The 22,878-nt window shown below is 40.3% G+C and overlaps 1 pseudogene across 1 annotated transcript; it reads left to right on the top strand.

The window, feature by feature from the left end:
- The first annotated feature begins 21,363 nt into the window (after window positions 1-21,363).
- On the top strand, window positions 21,364-22,291 carry LOC306655489 (small ribosomal subunit protein uS2-like; annotated as a pseudogene). The gene has a single exon. The product of its transcript is annotated as a small ribosomal subunit protein uS2-like (transcript).
- The last annotated feature ends 587 nt before the right edge of the window (window positions 22,292-22,878 follow it).

The raw sequence follows: 22,878 nt of genomic DNA, 5'->3' as shown, positions 1-22,878 counted from the left end.
ATTAATTCTGCCTATCCAAGAACATGGGAGAGCTTTCCATTTTCTAAGGTCTTCTTCGATTTCTTTCTTTAGTGTTCTGTAGTTCACATTGTAGAGGTCTTTCACCTCTTTTGTTAGATTGATTCTCAAGTATTTTTTTTTTTTAGGCTATTGTGAATGGGGTAGTTTTCCTAATTTCTCTTGCAGTGGATTCATCACTTATGTGTAGAAATGCATATATTTACAGGTATTGATTTTATATACTGCTACCTTGCTGAATTCATTTATGAGTTTTAAAGTTTTGTGGTAGAATTCTTTGGATCTTCTAAATACAGAATCATGTCATCTGCAAATAGTGATAGTTTGAGTTCTTCTTTTCCTCTTCATATACCTTTAATTTCTTTCATCTGTTTGTTCTGGCTAGAGTTTCAAGGATAATATTGAATAGAAGTGGTAAAAGAGGGTATCCCTGTCTTGTTCCAGTTTTTAGAGGGAACGCTTCCAATTTTTCTCCATTTAGAATGTTGTTGGCTTTGGGCTTAGCGTAGATAGCTTTTACAATGTTGAGGTATGTTTCTACTATCCCTAGTTTTTCTATTGTTTTAAATAAGAAGAGGTGCTGTATTTTGTCAAATGCTTTTTCTGCATCTATTGAGATAATCACATGATTCTTGTCTTTAACTACTGATGTGATGTATTATGTTTATGGATTTCCATATGTTGAACCAACCTTGCATTCCAGGGATGATCCCCACTTGATCATGGTACACTATCTTTTTAATATGTTTTTGTATGCAATTAGCCAGAATTTCATTATGAATTTTTGCATCTATGTTCACCAGGGATACTAGTCTGAAGTTTTCTTTCCCTAAAGTGTCTTTGTCTGCCTTTGGTATCAGGGTGATACTAGCTTCATAGAATGAGTTTGGAAGGGTTTCCCTCCTTTTCTATTTCATGGAATAATTTGAGGAATATTGGTATTAGTTCTTCTTTGAAAGTCTTGTAGAACTCAGTTGAGAATCTATCTGGTCCTGGCTTTTTCTTTGTTGATAAGCTTTTGATGGTGTCTTCTATTTAATTGCTTGAAATTGATCTGTTTAAATTGTGTATGTCCTTCTGCATCAGTTTGGTTAGCTCTTATGTCCTAAAGATCTGTCAATGTCTTCAAGTTTTTCTGTTTTATTGGAGATAAATCTATTGGAGATAGATTTCCAAAATAGTTTCTAATTACTTTCTGTATTTCAGTAGTGTCTATTGTGATATTTCCTTTTTCATCATGAATTTTAATAATTTGAGTTTTCTCTCTTTCTCTTGTTAGTGTGTATGGGTTTATCAAATCTTTATTTTTTCAAAGAACCAACTTTTTTCAATTTTTCAATTTTTTCTTTTATTTCAATTTCATTATTTCAGCTCTGATTTTAATTACTTCCTATCTTCTCCTGTTTTTGGTGTTGATTTGTTCTTCTGTTTCTAGGACTTTGAGATGTAATGTTATGTCATTTATTTATTGACTTTTATTCTTTTAAGGTATGAGCTCAATGAAATGAACTTTCCTATTAATGCTGCCTTCATAGCATCCCAGATATTTTGATATGTTGTATCAGTATTCTCATTTATCTCTGAGTAATTTTTTATTTCCTCCTTGATTCCTTCTTTTATCACTTCATCACTCAATAGCATGCTATTTAGTCTCCACATGTTGGAGTAGCTTCAATTTTGTTTCATACTTGATTTCTAGTTTCATCCTGTTATGACCTGATAGAAGCAGGGTGGTATTTCCATGTTTTTCTTTTGCTAAGAGTTGCTTTGTGTCATAATGTATGATCTATTTTACAGAAGGATTCATGTGCTGCTGAGAAGAAAGTGTATTTGCTTGATGATGGATGAAATACTCTATATATGTACAGTAAGTCTAAATCATTGATTGTATTATTTAATTCTAAAATTTCTTTGTTTAATTTTTGTTTGGAAAATCTACCCAGTGGTGACAGAGGTGTACTAAGTCACCCAGTATTATTGTGTTGTGCTATATTTGATTCTTGAAATTGAGAAGGGTTTGTCTGATATGTAGATGCTCCATTGTTTGGGGCATATATATTTTGATTGTCATGTCTTGTTAGTGTATGAGTCCCTCAAGGAGTATGAAATGTCCTTCTTTATCCCTTCTGACTACCTTTGGTTTGAAGTCCTCTTTATCTGTTATGAGGATGGAAACCTCATGTGAGTGATATGTTTTTTTCCCAATCATTCACATTTAGTCTGTGGATACATTTTCCTAGAAGGTAGGTCTCTTGAAGACAGCATAATGTTGGATTTTTTTTAATCCAATCTGCCAGTGTGTGTCTTTTTTTTTTTTTTTTTTGTAAACAAATGGGATACATGTTGTTTCTCTGATTGTACATAGAGTAAAGGCATACCATTTGTGTAATCATAAATTTACATAGGGTAATGTTGTTTGATTCATTCTGTTATTTTTCCCCTTCCCCATCCCTCCCACCCCTCTTTTCCCTCTACACAGTCTTTCCTTCCTCCATTCTTGCCACCCTCCCTAACCGTAACCCTAAACCTAACCTAACCCTAACACTAACCCCTCCCATCCCCCATTATGTGTCATCATCCGCTATCAGCGAGATCATTCATCCTTTGGTTTTTTGAGATTGGCTTATCTCACTTTGCATGATATTCTCCAATTATATCCATTTGCTACAAATGCCACAATTTTATCATTCTTTATGGCGCAGTACTATTCCATTGTATATATATACCACAGTTTCTTTATCCATTCATCAAGTGAAGGACATCTAGGTTGGTTCACAATCTGGCTATGGTGAATTGAGCAGCTATGAACATTGATGTGGCTGTGTCCTGTAGTATGCTGATTTTAAGTCCTTTGGGTATAGGCCAAGGAGTGGGATAGCTGGGTCAAATGGTGCTTCCATTCCAAACTTTCTGAGGAATCTCCACACTGCTTTCCAGAGTGGCTGCACTAATTTGCAACCCTACCAGCAATGCATGAGTGTACCTTTTTAGCCACATCCTCTCCAACACCTATTGTTGCTTGTATTCTTGAAAATCTCCATTCTAATGGAATCTTCGGGTAGTTTTGATTTGCAATTCTCTTATTACTGAGATGTTGAACATTTTTTCATATATCTGTTGATTGCTTGTACATCTTCTTCTGTGAAGTATCTGTTCATTTCCTTAGCCCATTTGTTGATTGGGTTATTTGTATTCTTGGTGTAGAGTGTTTTGAGTTCTTTATAGATTCTGGAAATTAGTGCTCTATCTGAAGTATGATTGGCAAAGATTTCTCCCACTCTGTAGGCTCTCCTTCACATTACTGATAGTTTCCTTTGCTGAGAGAAAGCTTTTTAGTTTGAATCTATCCCAGTTGTTGATTCTTGCTTTTATTTCTTGTGCTATGGGAATCCTGTTAAGGAAGTCTGATCCTAAGCCGACATGTTGAAGATTTGGACCTACTTTTCTTCTATAAGATGCAGGATCTCTGATCTGATTCTGAGGTCCTTGATCCATTCTGACTTGACTTTTGTGCAGGGTGAGAGATAGGGGTTTAATTTCATTCTGTTGCATATGGATTTCCAATTCTCCCAGAACCATTTTTTGAAGAGGCTATCTTTTCTCCATTTATTTTTTTCCCCTTTGTCTAGTATGAGAAAATTGTATTTATTTGGGTTTGTATCCATGTCCTCTATTCTGTACCAATGATCTACCATTCTATTTTGGTACCAATACCATGCCGTTTTTGTTACTATTGCTTTGTAAGAGTTGAAGATCTGGTATTGCAATAACCCCTTCTTCGCTATTTCTACTGAGGATTGCTTTAGCTATTCTGGGTTTCTTATTCTTCCAGATGAATTTCATAATTGCTTGCTCTATTTCTGTAAGGTACAACATTGGGATTTTAATTGGAATTGTATTGAATCTGTATAGCACTTTAGATTATGGCCATTTTGACAATATTAATTCTGCCTATCCAAGAACATGGGAGATCTTTCCATCTTCTAAGGTGTTCTTTAATTTCTTTCTTTAGTGTTCTGTAGTTCTCATTGTAGAGGTCTTTCACCTCTTTTGAGATTGATTCCCAGTATTTTATTTTTTTCGAGGCTATTGTGAATGGGGTACTTTTCCTAATTTCTCTTTCTGAAGATTCATCACGTATGTATAAAAATGCATTGGATTTATGAGCATTGATCTTGTAACCTGCTACTTTACTGAATTCACTTATGAGTTCTAAGAGTTTTCTGGTGGAATTTCCAGGTTCCTCTAAATATATATCATGTCATCAGCAAACAGGAATAGTTTGAGTTCTTCTTTTCCTATTCTATCCCTTTAATTTCTTTGGTTTCTCTAATTGCTCTGGCTAGAGTCTCAAGGATGATGTTGAATAGAAGTGGTGAAAGAGGGCATCCCTGCCTTGTTCCAGTTTTTAGGGGGAATGCTTTCAGTTTTTCACCATTTAGAATGATATTGGCCATGGGCTTAGCGTAGATGGCCTTCACAATGTTAAGGAATGTTCCCACTATCCTTTTTTTCTAGTGTTTTGAGCAAGAAGGGATGCTGTATTTTATCGAATGCTTTTTCTGCATCTATTGAATAATCATGTGATTTTAACTTTAGTCTGTTGATATGGTGAATTACATTTATTGATTTCCGGATGTTGAACCAACCTTGCATCCCTGGGATAAAACCTACTTGATCATGGTGCACTATCTTTTTAATATATTTTTGTATGCGATTTGCTAAAATTTCATTGAGAATTTTTGCGTCAATGTTCATTAAGGATATTGGTCTGAAATATTCTTTCCTCAATGTGTCTCTGTCTGGTTTAGGTATCAGGGTGATATTGGCTTCATAGAATGAGTTTGGGAGGGTTCCCTCCTCTTCTATTTCATGGAACACTTGAGGAGTATTGGAATGAGCTCTTCTTTAAAGGTTTTGTAGAACTCGGCTGAGAACCCATCTGGTCCTGGACTTTTCTTTGTTGGTAGGCTTTTGATGACCTCTTCTATTTCATTGCTTTCAGAAATTGATTTATTTAAGTTGTGTATGTCCTCCTCGTTCAGATTAGGTAATTCATAAGTCTATAGAAATTTGTTGATGTCTTCGAGGTTTTCTGTTTTGTTGGATATAGATTTTCAAAATAGCTTCTTAATTATGTTTTGTATTTCACTCGTGTCTGTTGTGCTATTTCCTTGTTCATTCCGAATTTTAGTAATTTAGTTTTCTCCCTCTTTCTCTTTGTTAGTGTGGCTAAGGGTTTATCAATTTTGTTTATTTTTCCAAAGACTTCAAACAAGGTATAGAGTTATCCTCTTCATGCCTGATCCCAATCAGTCATACAGGGGAGATGAAACTCCACATGGAAGGGGCAGACGTGTGACAAAACCAAGGAATCAGTCAGGTACATTGCTGAAAGTGAGCAAAAGCAGCCAAAGGAGAAGCATTTCCAGCAATGAAAGGAGACAGAAACACATTCAATCTGCCAGATCTTTAGGAAATATAGGCGAGTCTAGTGGCAGAGACTTCCCAGGACTGGGACAGGCCACATGGGCAAAGTACCCCAGACAATGATCTTGGTAGATGCAGGGGATGCTGACGGTTGGGGGAATAATCCTTTTCATATAGCTGGCCAGCACTTTCAATGCAATATAGATCAAATAATGAATGTAACTGTGCTTTAGGGAAAATAGCATTTGTAGTCAAGTTTTTGAGTGCCTACCATGTGTAATTTGCTACAGTCATACATTACACACATTATTCATCCTCACAAATTTCACACAAAATTATCCTAACTTGATGATGATTCAGGGTCAGAAAGATTAGATAATATGTCCAAGAATTTGCAACCAACTAACGATGGCAATTTGTTGACTCTATATCATATGCTCCTTCTACTACACTTCCAACAATCTAAATAGATTATGCTTCCTTCCTATACTCTCTGTATTGCCAGTTTCTTCCTTTTAAATGAATATGAAAAGGAGTATCTTTTATAATAAAAATTCCCATGATCATTAGTATCTAGTGCTTTAGAACATGGCCAGCTAATGTCCTCAGCAATAATAATAATTGCTATTATTTTATATAGGTATATTAGATATAAATATAATTATTATTAATTTACTAATCTTATTTTTGCTAGAATAATTACCATCAAAGTTAATTTTTCATTAACAAACCTCTTCAACTATAGCTTCAACAGAGAGGGAGCAGAGTAATTGTGCATTTCTCTATACCCCATTTCTACCCACCCCAGACTGCTTTTTGAGATATCATTGCTTAATCCAGAGCCATAGAAAGAATGAGTCTTAAGTTAAATCTTTGCAACTCATACTTATCTTTTCTAATTAAAAAACGAAAACAAAAAAAACTGGGTTTGTTCCTGAAAAGGCAGTCACATGAGATGGCAGGCCAAGGAAAGACTGGTTAAAAAAGAGAGTTAATGTAGACCCAATGTAAGACGTCATATGTAACTTAACTTTTTTCCTTTCTGACTAGAGTCATGGATAATTCATCATCACACCATCTCCATTTAGATGCAGAAGACTCAAGTCATGTGAACATTTGGTTAAGCTAATGTTCATACAAGAAAGCAAATCTACCATCTGGTCCGTTGATATTTAAGGTATGAATTATTCCTTAACCAGCAACTCACAGTACATGCACACCAGGCTCCTAACAAAGCAGGCAACTGCAAACTTCTAAGCACTAAACTTTTACCATAAACCCAATTATGAGACATCTTGCTTCCTTCTCCTATAGCACTGCATCTCCACCCCTGGAGGGTAAGCCGTCCCACTGTGAATCTAGCTATTCATGATTGCACCCTTGAATCAAACCACACTATCTAAACTTTTTCTTTCTTATCTTCTTAGCCTCTCACCAAATTGCTTTTGCTGAATTGTACTACGACCTTCACTCTAGTCTTAAATAAAAGCACACTATAAAAAACAAGTTGTTGTTGTTTTCCAGAAAGTCAGCTCAGTGTCAACATTGGTGAACAAATGTAATATTTATATGGAATTTACAATCTGCATGTTTGCCCTTTAACTTATCCTTTTTATTTTCTATTGTATTCATATTGTGATTATAATTTTTAACTTAATTTTTATTGTATATGTTTTTTCAGACACATCCAATGCCTTAAAGGCAAAAGGAAAGGAAATACTAATCAATACTTATCAAACACCTTTACTGTAAGGGCAAATGTTATAAACTTATACCAAAGGAATAATTATCATTTTGGCTCCATAGCCTGTTTACATAATTCTAAAATAGCCTTCAGAGATCTTCTATCTTAATATAGGAACAAACTTACTACATCAAGGAAATAGGAAATAAATTCTTCCAATATCTTAATTTTTCTAGTTGTAAAGTTTTAAGCTAAGCATTACTGGCAGACCCATTCATTCGGCAACATTCACTGAGGACAAACTATTTGCATAGCTAAGAATAAGAAGTCAGTGGAATGTTTCAGAACCCAAATTTTAGAGCCAGACCGGCTGACTGAATTCTGGATTCATCACTACCAAGTTCTGCGATCTTGAACAAGTTATTCAACCTCTCTGTGCTTCATTGTCCTCATTTGTCTAGTAGTTTTAATATAGTGCATGTTCCATAGTGCTGTGAGAGTCAAGTGAGTTAGTATCTGTAGAAGAGTGCCAGACAATTGCGGGTGCTCTGTTAGCTATGAATATCACAATAAAGAACAAAAAAGAAGAGAACTCTGGGTCCCCAGGACTCTCTGTGTCTAAAAGGAGGACAGACACATTATTATTAATGATGTTGTTATTATCATTAGGATTATTATTATTATTGATTGGGGGGTTAGTGTAATAAGTGCTACCCAAAGTCAAGTGCAAACTGCCAAGGATACAATGATATTGCCATTTTTTACTGTTTGACAAACATCTCATCCAAAAATCATACACTGCCCTTTCATTTACATTCTTATCATTTTCTACATGAGACGAGCACCCAAGAGAATTTTCTTCCTCAAATCCCCATCTAACAACATGTGGTAGTTAATATTTCACTGGCATTTAATCTAATTGCCCATATGTATGGCAACTATGGTAATTTTTACGTCTGATATTTGTGTTATCTGAACACTCACTATGTGGCCCACAAGCTATAACTGCTTTCAAGTGCTGTCTTTCATTTTCCTGGATTAAGAACCAGAGTCAGCACTAGAGTACATATACTCTTTCATATGCAAGCAAACACACATAAGGACATTTACACACAAAAGGAGGTGACTGGGTGCCATAACTGAACTCGCCCCTGCTCAGTCAAACTGCTTTCTTTTCCCCCCATCATTTCAATCGATTGTGCAGTAATCAACTGGACCAATCATGTGGCAACAGGACCTGGTCATTAAGACAGCTGTGATAACCAGATCAGCTGGGAAACATTCCAGTTCCTTTTTCATATAGAGATGACAAGAACCTCCCATGTTGAAAATTTTGCTACCCCAGGATAAACTTCATTGTTTTAAGCCAGCATTCCATTCACAGAATTCCAATCTAATTATCCTGTTTCCTTTAAGCTTCATTTTTTGAAAGGAGAACACAGGATGTGCAATCAAAACCTGAAACGTAGATGCTAAATCTACAGAGACTACTGCTAAATAATGCAGCTGGAAAGAGACACCACTGGAAAAAAACAGGCTTCTTGGCTCCTGCATAAAGAGCTAAATTCTTATAGTGCTTAATTCCCCTCTTCATAATTGCAATGTCTGTGCAGCAGCAATGTCTAGTTAGCTACATCTTCATGTCCTGTAGGATGGTGGGTGCAGCTGGGCAGAAGCAGGCCACTGGTTCGGGTTGATTGTGTGGCCTGGCCTGAGGAGCCTCCTGGGACCGGCAGTGTTCTGCAAATTAAAGTCGGCCTGGCCTGAAGGTCAGCAGCCATCCCCCAGCAGTCACTGGCCGTCCCAGCCCACTGCCCTTGAGAAATTGGTGCACTGCAAAACATATTTGCTCAGATACAGAGAGAAAGCGATTCTTCACCTAATTACATCCATTTGGCTCTGAACAGATAGATCAGGTGTCTTTGTGGGGGGAATAAAACAAAAAGAAAGGGATGCTTATGCTTATTTTTTTCTTAAATCTCTCCAGATTTTTAATAGGGAAGCCATGCAGCTAAATAAGATAATGAATGTGCATTCTTTGTGAACTGTGCACGCCATATAAAACGAGAGAGATGGAAAGTGGGAATATGCACCCCACTGTAGGATCGTCTTACACAAATGGCCTCAGTGAATCCCCATTTACATGTACTTTCCAACCAAAGTTCTCTCTAACCCCCACCAAAATGGCAGTCGCTCTCTGCCATTCAGGGGCGTCTCTGAGAGCTGCCTCTCAGTCATTCTTTCCGCTTTGTGTGTCATGCCTTTACTGAGTCTCAGGAAGAACTGAGTTCTAGCCAAGCATTTCAACGTAAGCCACTTTATTAACAGGAGTTAACCTAGTGGGTGGAGAAGCCTGGGCCAATGTTCTGGAAGTACCTATGGAGCAGCCTGAGAACCACAGAACCTTGAGATGACAGCCATGGACACAGGGCCAATTGACCAGAAGTCCACTTGGACAAAAAAGGCAAAGAGGTTTCAGAAAGACTATCCACTATCTTCTCTATCAGCCATTATCCAAATGAGCTCCCTCATTTTTTTCTAGTTCTTCTTCATCCCCACCCACACTACCCTCACACACACCCCGCAATTTTGTCCTCTGAGACCACTCATTTACACTAAAATATGACATTTCTCTTGGGTTTCCTTATGTTAACAGGAGCCGACACTAAAGAGATGGAATTCTACACAGCATTTTAGACCTTGGTCGTGGAAGGGTGTAGGATCTTACTAGCCTTTCCACATCCCGGAACATTCTCCCTTGAAGCCACCACTCCTGCCTCCCTGTGCTGGGATGCTAAAATCATACCCTGTGGAAGAAGCTCCTTCACACAGCCATGCAGACAGCTAACTTAGAAATTATCTTCAGCATAATATTTGATCCTGGAACCCTGGGAAAACATGGCCCTGAAGAAATAAGGAAGGGGAAAGAACAGAGAGTGAGAGCCAGCTTTCACCCCACCTCCACCGAAGTCCTCTGAAAAGTGAGGGTGTTCATTACCATCTATTTACCACAAGGCCCCTTGCAGAAGGCAGTGAAAGTCTGTCTCCAAAAAGCTTTGAAATCCTCAGATTAAAGGGATTGTACAGTTTAAGAACAAAGAGGTACAAACCCCTAATGTACAGTTTAAAACATTATTACCGTCCTAGTTTCTAGTCTTTAAGAAAGAACCACAGCTTTTCTAGTTATTTTATCTTAATTTGCAAGCAGTCCTAGCTGAATTGTTCATTTATTTCCAAGATCATGTCATTAGTTACAAGGTTAAGATTCAAATGGGCAGGAGAGAAGAAGAAAAGGAAAGCCAGTGGTAAGAAAAATGGGCCTTGTGACCTTTAATGAGCATTTTGTTTGCAAAGCACGCATTCCATTCTAGCTAATGGTGAGAATGAACACATGCGGAATTGTCTCTTCGCTTCCAGTCCCGAGGATCCCAAGGCTTCGGGTCCTTCTGACTCACCCGGCTGGCGTGGGCTGAACAGCTTTGGGGCCCCATTCTTGAAGTACTATCTCTTTTATTCCTGACCATGAAGAATTCCCTATTCTTCATTGAAACCCCTAAACACAGGTTTGTCACATTGGAGAATCATGAATTTGGTCTTAAGAAAAAGAAATTGATTCAAAAATGTCATACTTATATTCATGTCAGAAAACCTAATGCCAAGAAAAAAGAAGGAAGGCAGGCAATTCAGAGTTATCTGATATGCATTAACACTTCATATACTTAGTTTAAGAATATTAACCCATCTTCTGCACTATGTTCTGTTAGAGGATCCATCCCTGGCTCTGTCCAAAGTTGTATTCAAGTTTTAAAGAGAAAGAGAAGAACAAGACCTACTTCTTAGATTCGATCATTAACTGTGGTAAAGTGATGGTTTTTCGACCCCTAGATAGCTAAGGGCACTCCATAATAGAATCCAGAGCCTTTCACCCCTAAATCACTGATTTGAATCCAACCCAAGTCACTATTGATGGAATGTTATTACCTCTGGGTGCTGTCTGGTGGCCCATGTGGAATGAGTTGACAGTCTCTGTCCGGTTCCGTGTGGACAGTTGCCCACATCACCTTGCTGTCACTTCCAAACAAGAAGCCAAGGAGTTAATGGATGTGGAGACTGAGCCCCCCTTGCACTGCAAGGTGGTGCCCTCTAGGTCAGAGTGGAGGGCACTGGCTGCGATGTGTGAAGCGGGGCCCCGATCTCCCTCATCACTTTCCAGGACATCAATCCATCTCGTTGTTCCACAATCACCTTTGCTGGAGACATAGAATAAAGAAAAATATATATATATATATATATATATATATATATATATATATATATATATAAAACTGGAGTTTTAGCCAGGATTTGTTTTCATTTTTACTGGCATGGGAGACTCCCAGGGCTGGATTCAGTTGATATGAATTTTCAGTTCACCACCTAATTAGAAAAACAAGAAACTGGCAATATTAAAGCCTTATGAATATTCAGCTTGCAAATCAAATGTTATCTGATTATGTTTTCTGCTAGCTTTGATGCAATAGATTCTGCTGCAAAATAAATGATCAGAATTCAGCCAGAGCCACAGGCACAATACTGGAATTGCTATTCAAGAGGACAAAGACATTTATATGGGCATCTATACTCCATGCATGTATATACTCCTACCTGGTTGAAACTTTATAGAGCAGTATTTCAAACTACCCACACACACACACTTTTTTTCAATAAGAAAACTGACATCACCATAAGCCAAGTGTCTTGTTAAATGTCACCTAGTGAAAAAATAACATGACTCAGGCTAATTCAGAAGTACCTGGACTTAGTGCAGAGCTCTTTCACTGAGGCATTTCATTTCCTTTTGTTTAGCAGGTGTTCAGTGAGCACCTCCTGTGAGTCAGGCACTCTGCCGGGTCCTGTGGGTGGTGATGGAGGTGGTGGGTGGTGATGGAGGTGGTGGGTGGGCGCAGAAGAGAGTGAACCCTCCCAGCTCAGCATCAGCACAGGGCCTGACCTAGGCAGATGCCAATAAGTCACCATAAATGAATGGATGAAGAAAAGCCTTCAGGAAAAAGTGATTTTCTGTTAGGTTTTGCCAAAAACATCCTGAAGCAAAGATTGATGCACAAGAAGTTTATCTAGGAGGTGATTCCAGAAGCAGCATAGAAGATGGGAGGTGATGGGGAGAGGGAAAGAATGGGCTACAGAGCATGTTAGTGAGCAGGTTGCTGCTGAGAACACCTGAGTCTCAGTCTTAAATGGAGGTTTCTGGAAGATGATGAGAAAATTCCTCAGGGTTGGAACACCCTAAGGTGAGGACTTGGACTGCCTATCCACCAAATCACATCCATCATTGGCCGAGGGTTAAAAAGCAGTGTGTCGACTCCTCAGCGCTTCTGGCCCACCTGTGTGGCAGCCGTGAACACTCCTGCTGCCACAGACGGCCTCAGACACAGGGTTGCAGATGCTTGCAGTAAGACGCCATCAACCTTTCCAGAAACTGGGGGTAAGCGGGATGTCAACAGCTCTGCTCTTAGAGTTTATGATCTTTTTTAGGAATATATCTAACATTTAGAAGACAGAAAATAATAAAGGGCAAAGATGAAGGATTCAGACAAGAACTGCGGCCTGTAGAGCAATTGCTGAGCGTTCTACAGGGGCAAGTTCAGGACTGCGCTGCGCACGCAGCCAGCTCTCACTGTTCGCTCTGCTTCCCATCTACAGCCAGCAGCTACCTGCTCTCCCGCTCCCCCCTCTGTTCTCTCTGCTCGGCTGCCTCCTCAATAACGGATCCTCTACATGACTTCCTCCTATAAAAACCCCTCCCTGCCCTCTTTCCAGCCCCCATCAAAGCAGCTCCCTCCATCTTTATGGTCTTGTTCTCTGAGTCCCCAGAACTGGAGTTTCTCCCTCATGTCCTATCCTCCAAATGTCTTCCTAGATTTCCACCTCCTCCCAACACCCATGGTAATAAATTGGAATTTGTTTCTGAATAACAGCAGACAACAATTGCTCCAGAGATTTAGTGAATAAATGAATCTCCACATTACTAAGCTGAGCTGCTAGAAGAGCACATAAGAGAACAGGCCAGACACTGAACTGAGAATTTTAGAGCAACTTTCAGTCCAATTCCCGAAGAAAATTAGACAAGCCCCACAGCCCTCAGGAATCAGATGAGTTCCAATGATGTTTGCTGGTAAAGCTAGAGAAAAAGCCCCTTGGAATTCTCATGCCCAAGAACTGTGCAATTCCGGGAATCTTCCCCTGGCTCCAATTTCTCTCAAAGAAACTATCTCAGTAATGTACACAGTGCAGCAAGATTGCTAAGTGCACAGTTGCACAGACATTAAAATAAGGTGCAAGGGGGGGATTCTGCCTCAGATGTCAGTGGAAATGAGAAATCATCTTGCTTCCCTCATGAGTAAACTAAGGGTTTTAGTGGGGAAAGGTCATGCAGAAAGTTATAGAATTTTTTACCTTGTTTTTTTCTTCTGAGAACTGCCCAAGTTAAGAAGTATCTATTGTGTGCAAAGAGTTATTTAAGTCAATGTATATTAGTTCATTTAATCCTGATAAATCTTATGAATAATAATAATAATGATAAGTGGCAATATTTATCAAGGCAGTATTCTGTATACTATGCTAACGATCCTAATATAATATCTCTCTGAATCCTCACAACACCCTATGAGACAGGTATAATTATTATTGTCATTTTACTCATGCATAAACCACAGCTTTAAAATGTTCTATGATCTGCCCAAAATTGCACAGCTCACTTGTAACTGTTAGATCTGGGGTCCACAGATCAGTTGTCTGACTGACTCTGTAAGCCATTCTGTTTCTCTTTTTTTCCTCCCTTCCCCTCATTCCCCCTGTTCAATCCAGTGAACCTCCACTCCTCCCTCCCCACCAATGCACCTATTATGAGTCAACATCTGCATATCAGAGAGAACACTGGGCCTTTGGTTTTTTGGGATTGGCTTATTTCACTTAACAAGATAGTCTCCAGTTTCATCCATTTACCAGCAAATGACATAATTTCATTCTTCTTTATGTCTGAGTAATATTCCTTTGTGTATGTGTACCACATTTTCTTTATTCATTCTATTTCTATGACCCACTATGTCATGGGAGCCAGTCCAGAAATCATCTTTGTATAAGGGAATCAGTCATGAGGTAAGGGGCCATACAGTTACTTTCATGGGTGTCAATTTTAAAATTTGGAACATATACCCTCCAGAGACCTTGCTTCTTTATTAAACCATGGATCCAGCTCCCATGTTTGTTCAAGACTTTGAGACACAACAAAGGGTTACTTCTTGTCTTTCTGGTCACTTTTGCAATCCCAGTAAGGCCAAGAACAGTAAGAAAAGAATTTTTTTCCTCCACTTCTGCAAACCACAGCCTTCTGCTAGAAGGAGGATGAGGTCTGCAGAACCTGGAGTAGCTTTATGCCTAGCTGTCCGCACTGGGCCCACTTCCACAGGGCTGAGATGAGACCAGCAAAAGGAAGTCCAAGCTGCATCTTCATCTCACTTGCTCATCTGAGGGACAGATGGCTGAGGATGTTTTATGTTGACCACTGAGAAAACCCTGACTTTACTTGATAGAGCCCACAAATGCTTTTAGTTAAGAGTATAGCAAACATTTTTTTAATAACCAAGAAGACATTGTTGGTTCAAAAATTCAAAAGCTTTCTGGATCCTTGATAATTGCCAGCCCAAAACCCAAATCATGTGAACAATTCTCTGGTTCATAGTTAAAGGCACATGCAGATACCACGTACAGTTTGGCTAGATTCCCAAGAGTCTCAAAAAGTCACTCAAACGTTCATATCCCAGGGACAGGGCATCATTAAGAGTGAAGAGTGAAGAACACCAGGGCAGCCCAGGAATCCCACCTAGACCCATCATGTACTGCAACCCAGCTTCTTTGGTAGCAAAGCAGCTTTCAAGCTTCCACAGAGGGTGATGCAAACTCCCGAAGAACCAGGATGAACTAAGCAGATGCAGAGGCAAGTAGGGAAGTAGGAGGAACTTGGGCACTGTAGTAAGGAGACCCATGGGACTCTGCCCCAAGCAGACCCCACCCTAAAATGAGGGTTCACCTTCAGTGCCACCTTCTGCCCTATCAACTCCAGACTCCAGAGGTGAAGAGCAGGGGTGGAGTAGGGAGTGACCACCCTCAGCATGTGGTGAAGAGGCATCTGAGGGGCCGTAAAAAGATTTCTGAGTGGGAAGATGAACAGCAGGAATTGGGGGTGCCTTCAGTTCTCAACTGCAGAAGTGGGTGATGACTAATGCCTCATTCACAGGGATCCTGTGAAGATTAAAAAAATAGATCAGAAGAAAGTGACTCTCATAGCATATGCTACTTGTTATACAGCAAATACATGCTTCTTAGGAGCATATTGGCATTATCAAGGAAAATGATATGATAACCACAACCATCACACTTCATATTTATGTAGTATTTCTTCTTTACAAAACAGTTCTGAATATCAGAATTCAGATCTTCACAACAGTCTTAAGGTGAGTATTTATATTATTCCCATTTTGCTAATGAGGAAACAGAAGATCTAGATAATTCTGTGACTTGCAGAAAGTGTGGAAGAAGGCTGGGAGACTTCTGACTCTTACCTACAGGAAGTGGGTCACAGAATCCTTGGTTAACTCTAACAACCAGAAAGATCAAAGCATCAAAGCAAGTTGGGAAGGACAGTCAGCATTCTCTCAAGCTCCACAAATCTGTATTTCAGAGAAAGCAAATGTTATTAAGAGTAATGATAGAGTAAAACAAAGGCACCTGCTAGAATCTGGCCCTCTGACTTCTTTATTCTTCTACTCCAATTCCCTACAAGGGGTAAAGACGACTGATTTTGACACTCTCCCCATTAGCCTGCTGTTTGCTCCTAGGGACAATCAAACTCATTTTCTGAGCACCCAAATTCCTTCTTTCAATTTCCCAGCAAACCAATACTTCAGAAAAAGAGCCATTTGCTAAGCCAAACCCTTTTCACTTTTTGAAGGTCAGCAAAGCCTACAAAATTTCTCCAAGAGCACGCACCCTCTTTCCTCTTTCCTGGACTCTCCTAACCACGTCACAGCAGACATGGTTGCGGACCGTGGGTCAGGGATGAGCATGGCCTGTAGTCATCATTCCAGCCCAGACGACACGGCTCGGTCACCGCCTCTAGTTGTGCACATATTTTAAAGCTGAGGCTCTCTGATCTGTCTGACCTTTTCCTTCCCATCAGCTGCTGAGCATTACCATGCCTAGCCACACGTTTACAGAGGAGGGAAACAGGAACTTCTTTTGTCTATTTGCTTTATCAAACCACAGTCACAAAAAGTCTGCTCAGAACAAAGATGTTCCCTGTACCCTTCACCTGACATGTGGTCTTGGCAAGAAAAAGTGTATTTAATGATGCGATAGAAAGAAACAGAACTGAGAGATGTAGCCCCAAACAAAGGCCATGTCACTTTCCTTTTTTAGGATTCTTACTGCATGCTGTCCTGAAACAATTGACAACATTAACAAAGGGGAAAAATTATTTGTCCGGCTAAACATTAAAACAAAAGCAGACTAGAGCTGGTTAATTCCTCAAATGAGACAAACATAAATGGTGCGTGGATGTGCAATAAGGTGTAAAAGAGGAAGTGAGATGCATTAGAACCAGGAGTGCATAATGTATTATCAACAGCTCTGTGGCTTTGATGGGCGAAGGCTTTTATACAGACGCTGTATTGATAGGTATTTCAACCAGCAGTAAAAAACCATTCTTGACATTCATCTATAGGGAAAAATATCCATGTACTCTTGGCTGTAGGACCAATTAGTCTGTGAAAGCAGCGGGGTGGGGGGACAGAATATAAATGCAGGATGCATCCGCACTTGATTACTCTAATGAAATGTCCATTGATTCCTATAGATTAATGTGAGAAGGACAGCAGCTGCAGAGTGGCTAACACCTCCGGGTCAGCATGGGTGTGAGGGGTGCGTGTGCGCTTGCGTGTGTGTGCACACCCCCACAAGGCTTGTGCCACGGAGAGGAGAGAAATTAGAAGAGTATGTGTCTGGGGGAGGCGTGGATGAGACTGGTTATGCTGGACACAATCAAGGAATGGAAGGAAGGGTCTGGCTTCTTAGGAGGAAAGCGAGACGGAGCTGCATGTGTCAGGGGACAATGAGGAAACTGGCTCAGCCATGTGCGAGGACCAGAGCTGAGAGCTCCATTCCCCCCCGCTTCCCACCCTATTTGACTTTGCTGGCGAGGGGAACAGAGAGCTCACAGGTCACCTAGTTTTGTTCCATTAATTTCATACAGCCTTTAATCACCCAGAGCAAATGTGGAGTTCAAATCTGGCTCTCTGCCAACTCACTAGTGCCCACCCTCCACCCAGAGCTGACATTCTGCCATGGGTCCAAGCCAATACTGTACCTTGAGTAAATGTGCCAACTAATCATACACTGGCCAAGCTTAAAGGACCCAAATCTCCCTGTGTAATTACTGGAACACTATTCTATCCCTCCTGGAATTGGCAGCAACCTTAAATTCTATCTCTAAAGCCTGAATGTTTAAAGGATGCTCTCTTTCTCATTACCAAGTAAGCAACTTTCCCGTGCTGCAAGGATCTCCTTTAGTAACACTGTGCAGACTTGCAACAGAAGGCCTGAGATCTGTTTAGGGTTTTCCCCTAAAACCTCACCTGGCATTACAAAAGTACAAAAATCATTTACATAAAATTTACAATTATCTGTATATTTTTGTTTCCATCTGATTCACAACAGTTTCTCCTGTAGAAAATGAAGTGGTGGAAAATCTGGATGGTTATTGTCAAGAACTCAAGCAACAATAGGTGTTGGCAAGGACTTGTGGGGGAAAAGGTACACTCATACATTGCTGGTGGGATTGCAATTTGGTGCAGCCACTCTGGAAAGCAGTGTGGAGATTCCTTAGAAAACTTGGAATGGAACCACCATTTGACCCAGCTATCCCACTCTTCAATATGTACCCAAGGACTTAAAATCAGCATACTACAGTGATGCAGCCACATCAATGTTTATAGTAGCTCAATTCACAATAGCTAGATTGTGGTACTAACTTAGATGTCTTTTTAATAGATGAATGGATAAAGAAACTGTGGTATATATACACAATGGAATATTACTCAGCCATAAAGAAGAATAAATTATGCATTTGCAGATAAATGGATGGAGTTGGAGAATATCGTGCTAAGTGAGATAAGCCAATCCCCAAAATACCAACCAAATGTTTTCTGTGATAAGTGGCTGATGATACACAACAGGGAGGCAAGGGGAGGTAAGGGAAAAATGGAGGAACTTTGGATTGTATAGAGGGAAATGGGGAAGGGAGGGGGCAGGGGAGAGGAAAGATGGTGGAATGAGACATCATTACTCTATGTACATGTATGTTTGCACAAATGGTGTGACTCTACCTTGTGTACATCCAGAGAAATGAAAAGTCGTACCCCATTTGTGTACAATGAATCAAAATGCAGTCTGCTGTCATGTATAACTAATAGAATGAACAATTAAAAAAAGAAATGTTAAAAAAAATAAGGAAGGGAAGAAGTGAAGAAAAAAGAAGGGGAAGAAAATCCATAAGAGGGCTCCATAATCCAATAAAAACAGCATTGTTTTAAACCTAAAAGAGAAAGAAAGAAAGAAAGAGAGAGAGAGAGGAGAGAGAGAGGAGAGAGGGAGAGGGAGGGAGGGAGGGAGAAAGGAAGGAAGGAAGGAAGGAAGGAAGGAAGGAAGGAAGGAAGGAAGGAAGGAAGGAAGGAAGGAAGGAAGGAAGGAAGGAAGGAAACAAGCTGGGAACCAGGCGAACGCTGTGCCTGCAGGCAACCAGCAGCTGTAGACATGCTCTGAGAAAACCCAAATCTGCTACATCAGTCATAGAAAGGAGCTCTCAGAGGTTCCTAGGGACACTCACAGAGGTCAGCAGAACAGCAAAGACAGGAACATTAGCGAGAAGCAGCCAACCAGCCCTGGAAATCTTGTCACATCCACAAAGACACTTTCGCCCCATGAAGAGGAAGAGGAGTCCCCATCCAAGTTCAATGTGGAAGAACTGGCAGCCTCGGTGTTCAAAACCTTTCCTCTTTATTTCCTCAGAGGACCCTAATGGATGGTTGGAACATGCCGATCACTCCTAGCTCTACTTCTCTGCCTCACTATTTGTTGCATCACAGCAAGAAAGGGGCCCTTCACAGGAGGGTTGAGAAAATGGATGGCAAGGCAAGAGTTCATTAGCAATGCTACTGCTAGTAAGGGACTTAACATCGGGAGTTCCCTGGACGTTTCACCACAAAATACATACGTTCAACCTCTGTGTATTTGCTCGGCTTGTTATCATTAACTTGGTTTTAAATGTGATTAGCTGCAGATCTCTAAACTAGAATTTTGTGGAGATCAATAAATCAGTAGATACTCAAACTCTACATGTGCATTGAGTCTGATTGATGGATATATACATAACTGCCTAGCTACATAAATGAGCCATAGTCTTCCAATGGCTCTCCAGCTAAGACAAGGTTTTCCAGTTCTCCAAGTCTCCTTCACCTGTCGGTACCATAAAGTCTATGTTTTCAGGAGTACAGGCCCAACACTCTTTTTTTTATTGAGAAGCTGGAGAACTCTAACCGGTGGTTCAATAAATTGTATTACATCCCCCTCACACTGAATGCCCTACACGCTTTGGCTTTCCATGTGTAATTGCAAGCTGTTATTAGCCCTGAGCTGTGTCCGTTACTGGCCACACTCTTGCTGAGCGGTCAATTTTTTCCCCTGCCATTTCCTTTTGCTCACACCATGCTGACCACGTTGGCCAGAGGCGGCCCGAGGTTTATAGTGCAGCATTGATTTTTCTTTTCTCTCAATACTGACAGAATCATAGATCCAAGGCAAATAAAGAAATGCATTCTGGGGTGATGAAATGTCTTTCATTCAGGCTGGATGAATCAAAGCCCATCACAGAATGCTAGGGCTCTGAAATGCTAGAGAAGCTCATGCCTCAAATTGTGTGAAAAATAAATTTTATGTTTTCTCCACTTTCCTTTGGATTTGTCAATCACTGGGGACATGGACAGTGCAGCCGGTGTCCTAACTTGGGCAGTGGGGACATTGTAAACAAAGAGCAGCTGTTACCTCCTTCATTAGTGAGAGTTTTGGTTGTCTTTCTGCTTTGAAGGAGAGTCATTTATTAGCTTATATAACTCCCATATTATTCCATAGAACTGTCCTATTATAAAAATATTGACTGAAGTTTTAGCATTTGCTAAGAAATGCACAATAACAATTCACACAATTTCAGAAATTCAAGTTCATTGCCTATTACCAAGGGGCAGCAATGACTGACTGCAATAAATTGAGGAAATCTTCCTTCAAACAAATAACTCCAGTTGACACTTGATGAAGTGTAAATATGACCTTCACTAATTAATTTGGTGATATCCATACTTTGTTTATAGAGATTAATCCAAGTTGATCTTTAGCACACACGAGAGTACATGTTCACAAAGACAGTAGAATATTCAATGGAAAGACTTCTGGATTGAGAAGTCAGGAGACCTGGATTTTCATTCTTGCTCTTCCATTAACAACAAAACAGCAGCCAGAACACATTACATGGCCTCTCTTGGCCTTTCTTTCTTCATCTGCAAAATGGAGATGACAATACTGAGTACGGGTGCTTTAGATAGTTCAATGGGATAAGGTACATGATCAGCTGCTATAGATCCTGCCACACGTCATTCATCAGCATCACAAGTGTCTTGGTGCTAGCTATGCACAGGAACCAAGATGGGCACTAAGCCTACAGTAGAAACAGAGTTGGTTCCTGCCTTCCTAAAGATTATGGCCAAGTGGGCATTGCACACATAGCAGATGCTAAAAGTGACTAAAACAATATGATTATCATTCCTTGTGGTACTACATTTTAGAAACAAAGGAGTTGGGCTTCATGAACTTAGGGCTCCTTTCCAATTCCAAGTCCCTTAATCCATGATCAATAATGACCGTGTGTTTGTACCGTATCTGATTATATGTATAATTAGTATGCAACAAATGATTTGTACTTAAGATCTCTCTGCTGAATAGCTCATTTTCTGTTTTGGGACCATTCTTGACTTTTTAAAAAGTCTGTGGAGCCTTTCTAAGCTACCCAGGGAGGGGTCCATATGGCGTTGTTCTTGATTCCCGTCATAACTTAAAGGGAAACTATCACAATGTCCAGAGCCCTTGATGTCCTACAAATGAAGGAAGAGGATGTCCTCAAATTCCTTGCATCAGGAACCAACTTAGGTGGCACCAACCTTGATTTCCAGATAGAACAATATGTCTACACAAGGAAAAGCGAAGGCATATACATCACACATCTGAAGAGGACCCAGGAGAAGCTCCTGCTGGCAGCTCATGCCATTGCTGCCATCGAAACCCAGCCGAGGTCGGTGTCATATCCTCTAGGAATACTGGCCAGCGGGCTGTGCTGAAGTTGCTGCTGCCACCAGAGCCACTCCTGTTGCTGGGCCGCTTCACTCCTGGAACCTTCACTAACCAGATCCAGGCAGCCTTCCGGGATCCACGTCTTCTGGTGCTTGCTGATCCCACGCTGACCACCCGCCTCTTACGGAAGCATCTTATGTCAATCTGCCCACCATTGCTCTGTGTAACACACTCTCCTCTGTGCTACGTGGACATCGCCATTCCATGCAATGATAAGGGAGCTCATTCTGTGGGTCTGATGTGGATTCTGGCCCGAGAAGTTCTGCGCATGTGTGGCACCATTTCCCTTGAACACCCGTGGGAGGTCATGCCTGATCTCTACTTCTACAGAGATCCTGAAGAGATTGAAAAGGAAGAGCAGGCTGCTGCTGAAAAAGCTGTAACCAAGGAGGAATTTCAGGGTGAATGGACTGCTCCAGCTCCTGAGTTCACTGCTGCTCAACCTGAGGTTGCAGACTGGTCTGAGGGTGTGCAGATGCCCTCTGTGCCTATCCAGCAGTTCCCTACTGAAGACTGGAGTGCCCAGCCAGCCACTGAAGACTGGTCTGCAGCTACCACTGCTCAGGCTACTGAGTGGGTAGGAACAACCACTGAGTGGTCTTGAGCTGTTCTGCAGACACTTATTAAGCAAAATGTAAATAAGGTTATGGAAAATAATCACCAGTTTCTTAAAAAAAAAAAAAAAAAAAGTTCCGTGGAAAATCCTCATTTAGTTTGGAGTTTGCTTTCCTCCAACTGACTGTTTTGCAGTGAGCATCTGTGTTCTGCACAGCACATATATGTGATGAAATTAGTCTCTGTGATGAAATTAAAATGTAAAACATTCATTGAGCAGTGCCAGTCACCATTTACATCTAAAGCACAAAATAAAACAAGTCAACATCTCTAAAAAATATAGGGGACCTTTCGAAAGTTATGTATGTACTTATTTCTTTTCCATTCTGCTTAATTCTAGAAAACAACTTGAAATAGTGTTTTTGTTTCATTTTGTTTGTTTTCTGCTATTGGGAAGTGAACCCAGGGCCTCACATATGCTAGGTGAGGGCTCTACCAAGGGCTACATTCTAGTCTTTTTTTAAGTATCTATTTTATTTTGAGACAGCATCTCACTAAACTGCCCAGGCTGACCTTGGATTTATAATCCTTCTGCCTCAGCCTCCATAGTAGCTGAGATTACAGACCTGCACCACTGCCCCTGGCTTAAGTATCATTTTAAATGCAAGTTGAAGCATACATGA

Source organism: Sciurus vulgaris, assembly GCF_902686455.1.
Source record: "Sciurus vulgaris genome assembly, chromosome: 2".
NCBI lineage: Eukaryota > Metazoa > Chordata > Mammalia > Rodentia > Sciuridae > Sciurus > Sciurus vulgaris.
This window is presented reverse-complemented; position numbering and strand designations above follow the sequence as displayed.